The sequence below is a fragment of the Bufo gargarizans genome, chromosome 6, assembly GCF_014858855.1.
Source record: "Bufo gargarizans isolate SCDJY-AF-19 chromosome 6, ASM1485885v1, whole genome shotgun sequence".
Classification (NCBI taxonomy): domain Eukaryota; kingdom Metazoa; phylum Chordata; class Amphibia; order Anura; family Bufonidae; genus Bufo; species Bufo gargarizans.
The window spans coordinates 51,310,519-51,316,722 of NC_058085.1; positions in this window are offsets into that span (position 1 = coordinate 51,310,519).

Consider the following 6,204-nt stretch of genomic DNA (forward strand, 5'->3'; position numbering starts at 1 on the left):
CATAACAGTCCCCCCTTCGAAACGTGATTGTTGGCTATCCCTAAAGTCTAACGAATCCACTGGGCATACCCTTCGTATCCTCTTCATCTGCAGTGGAGACAACTTATCTCTAATAGTTAAGCTCCCGATTTCATGGCTTTTAATAGTACCCCGGGATGCATCTTACCCTATCGCTGCACGGCATCATAATGGGAGGGGGAACCGTGTTGAATAGCGTTTCCTTTTGTTCTTCCTCATGGCTTATTGTTCCAGGGTCGTCAGGACGGCCTTTACTCTTTTACAATGTGAGGCGTGGATCCAGGTAGGTCTTCCTTCGAGTTTCACGGAAGTTGGGGTAGTCAACAGCATTTGGTAGGGTCCCTCGTATCGTAGTTTGAGGGTGCTTCTGACGTGTTTCTTGACTACCACCCACTCTCCAGGTTTCAGAGTGTGGATTCCTTCTAGGGAGTCTGAATCTGGAATGGAAGAGAGAACTTGTGCATGTATGTTAGACATTTGTTTGCTCAATGCTATCACATATTTTGCAACAGATTCATAATGCATTTGTAGCTGCTGCGGAAAATACTGTCCCATCCTTGGCCCTGTCCCAAATAGGATCTCGTATGGGGTCTGTCTGTGTGGGGGCTTTGGTGTGTGCCTAACTGAAAAGAGTGTTATAGACAAGCACTGAGCCCAATTAAGCCCTGTCTCCCTGGTCATCTTCAGTATTTTTTCATTTCAACACCCCATTCAGTCTTTTAACTTTGCCGCTGCTTTGGGGTGCCGGGCTTTCCATATTACTCCAAAGTCATGAACCACTCCAAAGGCATATCTAGAGTCTGTGTAGATATTGGCGGTAGAGTCTTTTGCCATGAGGCAAGCTTCAGCGAGGGCAATGAGTTCAGCCTCCTGTGCTGACTGGTCTGGGTGCAATTGTCTTGCCCACAGCACCTCATGCACACTAGTGACGGCCATGCCTGTATGGAACTTCCCTTTGTCATCGGCATACCTTTAGCCGTCCACAAAGAGAGTCCAATGTGGGTTTGTCAGAGCAGTGTCTTGGACCGATGGTGGTGTCCCTACTTCAGCTTCCATCATTGTGATGCAATCATGATCTTGTTCCTTGTAAAGAGAGTCATTGAGGCCCATAGTTTATCTTCCTGAAGATCCTCTATAGCATGTAGGTCAATACAATCTTCAGAATCTCCAGTATACTCCCCCCTTGGAAGAGGAAGGAGTGCAGCACGGGTAAAGATGTGGCATCTCTGAATGGTGACATTATCTGGCAGGAGCAGGCTACACTGGAGCCGGAGGTGGCGCTGTGCAGTGAGGTGTTTAGGTTGAGTCTGCTGGAGGATGGCAGAAATGTCATGGGGAGCCAGAATAGTGAGGGGGTGACCAAGCACAACGTCAGATGTGACGTCCAGAAGAGAGCTGGCACCATGGACGGCTCTGACACAGGAAGGGGCGGCTCTGGCTACGAGGTCAAGACACTTAGAATAGTAACCCAGGGGTCTATTGCGGCCACCATGAGTTTGAGTAAGGACTCCAGTCGCGTGGCCTGATGTTCCATGATATACAGTGGGAAAGGAAGGTTGTAGTTGGGGATGCCAAGAGCAGGGGCAGATGCAATAGCGGCCTTCAATGACTGAAAGGCTTATGCGGCCTCCATTGTCATCTGGAAAGGAGTAGTAGCATAGCGGGATATACAGTCATATAGGGGCTGCATTAGGACTTAAGCATCAGGGATCCAGGGTCTGCAGTAGGAGATGAGTCCCAGAAAGGTTTGCAGCTGATGAGGGGTGTCTGGGAGTTGGATGTCAGAGATGGCCTTTTTCCTGGCATCAGTGAGGTGCTTGCTACCTTGAGAGATACAATGACCTAGGAAGATAACTTTCGGGAGACACAGCTGCAATTTGGCTTGTGAGACTCGACAGCCAGCAGAAGCCAGGAACTGGGGAAGGGAAACAGACATGGATAGGCAGACTTGCGGAGAAACGGCACAGATAAGTAGGTCATCCACATATTGCAGGAGTTCCCCTTCCGGGTGGTTGGACTGCCAGGGTTGCAGAACAGAGAACATAGCCTTGCTGAAGCAGGAAGGGCTGCTTTGGGCCCTTTGAGGCATAACAGTCCAGGTGTACGGTTTGCCAGCATGAGTGAAAGCAAAAAGGAATTAACAGTCCTCCTGTAAGGGAACAGAAAATAATGCATTGGCCAAATCAATGACGGTGAAAGTAGTGGCGGTGGGTGGGATGCCAGCGAGGAGTGTGTGCAGGTTGGGGACAATAGGTGTCTCGAGGGCAGTGGCCTCGTTGACAACTCAGAGATCTTGAACCATGCGGTAAATAGGAGGTTGTCCCTTCTCCCTCTTCTTCCGGACAGGGTAAAGGGGTGAGTTACAGGGAGAGGTAGTGATTTTGATTGCCCCATTCTGCAGGAGGGCCTGCACTTGGAGTGTAATAGCATCCTGTTGTGAGACAGAAAGCGGATATTGGGCTTTTCACAGTGACTGGTGGGACATTAAGGCGTCCGATATCCTGGGGTCCTTTGGCCCAGAGGGTATCGGGATGAGGTGCAATATGGTTTTCAGCGAATCCCCTTGCTCATATGAATCAGTGACCTGAATAGTTGTTAATGCCATGAGGAGGCAAGTTTCTTCCGGCTATAGGGCTGTACCGAGGGTGACCGTCTGTCACGGGTGAAGTTGCAGATAGCTGGAACTTATAAATAAACGACTGACTGGCTTGATCCCAAACTAAGTAGCATATAGGTGAGCCCTTTAATACACTAAGAGCTCTCCCTGACTGCTATGCACATGCAAGGGTCTAAAATGGTAGACGATTGCATGCCCATGTACCTAAGACTGTGTGACACCTGAAAACCCTATAATAGTGAGGGGACACGACCACCGGCTCCCTGCACTTAATACGGACGGAGTCAGGGTCACCTAGAATCAAGCCAGCAAGGAAACACAATAAAGGAAAATACTTATCTCAGCAAACAGCAGCAGCAGCCTCCAGCAGTGAACACTTCATCCAGGAACTAGTATAAACCTCAAAGTGAGGCAGTATGGGAGGGAATATAAAGGAAGACGATTAGTCTAAATAAGTGACACCTGGCAGAAGGAAAGGAGATGACAAAGTGAAACCAAAACAAAGAACGTCATACAAGAGGTAGAGAAGAACATCTGTCAGACCTTCTCACAGAACTGGCGGTGACACCGTCCCATCCTCTCTGAACTGTAAGTTAGCTTGGATTTTCAGAAGATCATCAGAGCCTAACAGATTGAAGGGGCATGTTTGGCTGATAACAAATTGCGACATGACTCCTGCTGGAAGGTGGAGCCGAGGGGTTTTGGTCTGGGAGAATCCAGGGGAAGTGACTGAGAGTGGCTTGGTAACAGGGTTATGCTGCATGACCCCTTCTAGTCCAGAACAGGGTAATTGAATGTCAGTGAGCCAAGAAGGAGGTATGGCAGTCAAACGCTGCAAGCTGCACCAGTGTCTACAAGGAATGAGAGTTCCTTCCCTCCCACCTCAAGGGTTGAATGTCAGACCCCTTAGGATAAGGGTGGGGATATGGTCCATTATTAGTGAAAAATACTCCTCTGCCTTGTTTTCCACAATACTCTGTAGGTCTGACCATGTATATCCATACATTTGATGTACCTGTGACAGTTTCCTGAAAAAGTTCAGTCTCCAGAGGCGTCAAAGCTTCTTTACTGTAAGAACTGTAAATCTGTGGAAGAGTCTACCTCAGGATCTGGTCACAGCAGGAACAGTAAATAAGATTAAGGTCTCATGCACACTTTTTTTTTTAGTTTCCGTTTAGTTTTTTGTGTTACGTATACGGAACCATTCATTTCAATGGGTCGGTCCAAAAAACGGAATGTACTCCGTATGCATTCCGTTTCCGTTTTTCCATTCCGTTCAAAAATAGAACATGTCCTATTATTGTCCGCATAGCGGACAAGGATAGCAATGTTCTATTAGGGGCCAGATGTTCCGTAAAAAATGGAATGCACACGGATGTCATCCGTATTTTTTGCGGATCAGTTTTTTTGCGGACAGCAAAACACTGAAAAAGCCATACGGTCGTGTGCAATAGGCCTAATTCTTATGAAATTGTGTAGAAGTCTGGGTCTCACTCTCCCTTTTCTAAAATTCGCATACCCACCTTTTCCTTGTTTTAACTTGATTGACATGTCTTTTTTTTACCGTATTAACTATGTAACTACCTTTTGGTTTAAATCTCTGTCAAGAATTGGTTTATCACTATTGAAACAATCCATTTTTATTAATATTTTATACAGTGCATGTGCTACAATATTTGTACTATGAGAGTGTTCTTTTTAGTTTGGTGTATATATGGTTAAATTGACATGTGTTCAACACACTAGTTGTGTGGTGGGCATGCTTTAACACTCCTAATGGTATTTTAGGGGTACAGTCATTCTGTAACATGCTATGACTAAGGATTTGTATATCTGAAACACATAAGCTGAGTTATGCTATTATTGGATAGGTTTTCAGACTGGTTTTAATTTTTCTACAATAAAGAGGACGTTTTACTTAAAGTCACTGGAGTGCTAGATTTGGTTTCCTGACTATTATGGGTGGCTGCTGTGTGCCTGGCACTAAAAGTGGGCACAAATAGTGAACTGTGCGGCTGGCACTACTGTGAGGGCACCATATGGTATTCACTGCTGGGGGAGCTGTGTTACTGGCTCTATTATGAGTATTACTGTGTGTCTTCCTCGGGGATGGGTGGCACTGTGTGACTGGTACTCTTATGGCACCTCTCTTACCCTCTAACCAGAAATGGTTGTGCTTTCATTAGCTGACTGGTGGTTAGCCCTGCTATAGGTTGGAGGGAACTCCATGTAGCTCATACAGGCTCACTATTGGATTTGTGTTGCCTTTATCTGTGCATTTACAGGTGTAATTTGGAGTAAATTGGCGGTAATCTTTATAGCGCTATCTTTAGTACTTTTACTCCCAAAAGAAATTGTTACATTTGATGCCAGGGTTTATTGGACGCAAGCCAATGGTGTAATCACTTCCCGTAGTGTGAAGATACCGTGAAACAGACGGGTGGTGGATGAAATGCAAACACTGTTAGGGCAACAAATGGGATTTTGCACTCTATGAGTCTGATAAATGATAAGATACCTACTGCAGCAACCTAAAAGGGGTTTCCTGGTAATCTGAGATGTGGAAATACAGCTGGTGGGAACCTGGGTCCCAGTCTTGGTCTAGGGGTGGTTGCTTATGTGCAGTCACTCTCCATTGAAGCAAAATCTATTGGGTCTTAACGTGAATGTCCAACCTTTAAAATTCTAACTATGAAGGAAATATGGAGTTCTGTATCAGAAAAGCATAGTTTAGATTCTTACAAAGATGTTTTTTTACGAAATTAAAGGGGTTGTCACATGAAGGGTATAATGACATCACAGGGTGGAGGACCCCTCTAGAAGCTCTTGTTCTGGTGGACTCAATCTATCCATGGCTTGGTTGACAAAGCTGTCATAGACTTTAATGAAGAAAGCTGCACGGCCACCTCTCCATCTGTGCCGCCTTAACCTGCTGAGTGGGATGTCAGGGCTTTCCGGTTGAGGGTCCTAGGGATGGAGCTCCCTCCTATTAGACTAACTGCCCATGACTGATGTGCTATATGAATTTAACAGAGTTTTTTGTTTCCTATTTACAGCATAAGAAAAGAAATACTTCAAGACTGTGACTGCAGATCTACAATAGTTCACATGGTAAGAAAGCTAGTAAAGTCATCTTGAAAGTTGTTCTTGGAAAAAACATCCAAGTTCTTCTGCAGACTTTGCCTTTGTCACTTGCTATTATCTCTGGGGATCGAGAATACATGTGTTCTAAATGGGAAGGGAGTAAACCACTGACAGACTGTTATGGGAGTGGGTATGGCACCACTGTTTCACTTGGGCTAAACTAAGGTTGTTTTCCTGGTCTTCACTCTTTAACCCTTCTACAGGCATCTGAACTCCACTGCAGGGGAACCACTAGGCCACTACCTACTGGAGTAAGCTGCAACTGTACCAGTGATTTCTTTTCCTTGGAAGAAAAGAATCTTGCATGGCAATTCAACACACATCCCCATATACATAAGACGGTTGAGTGGTTCTGCCAAGGTCAGTGGGGTTGGTTCTGTGGTCATTTTCTTCCTATAGAACAAATTTGGGACCAATTGGAAAGT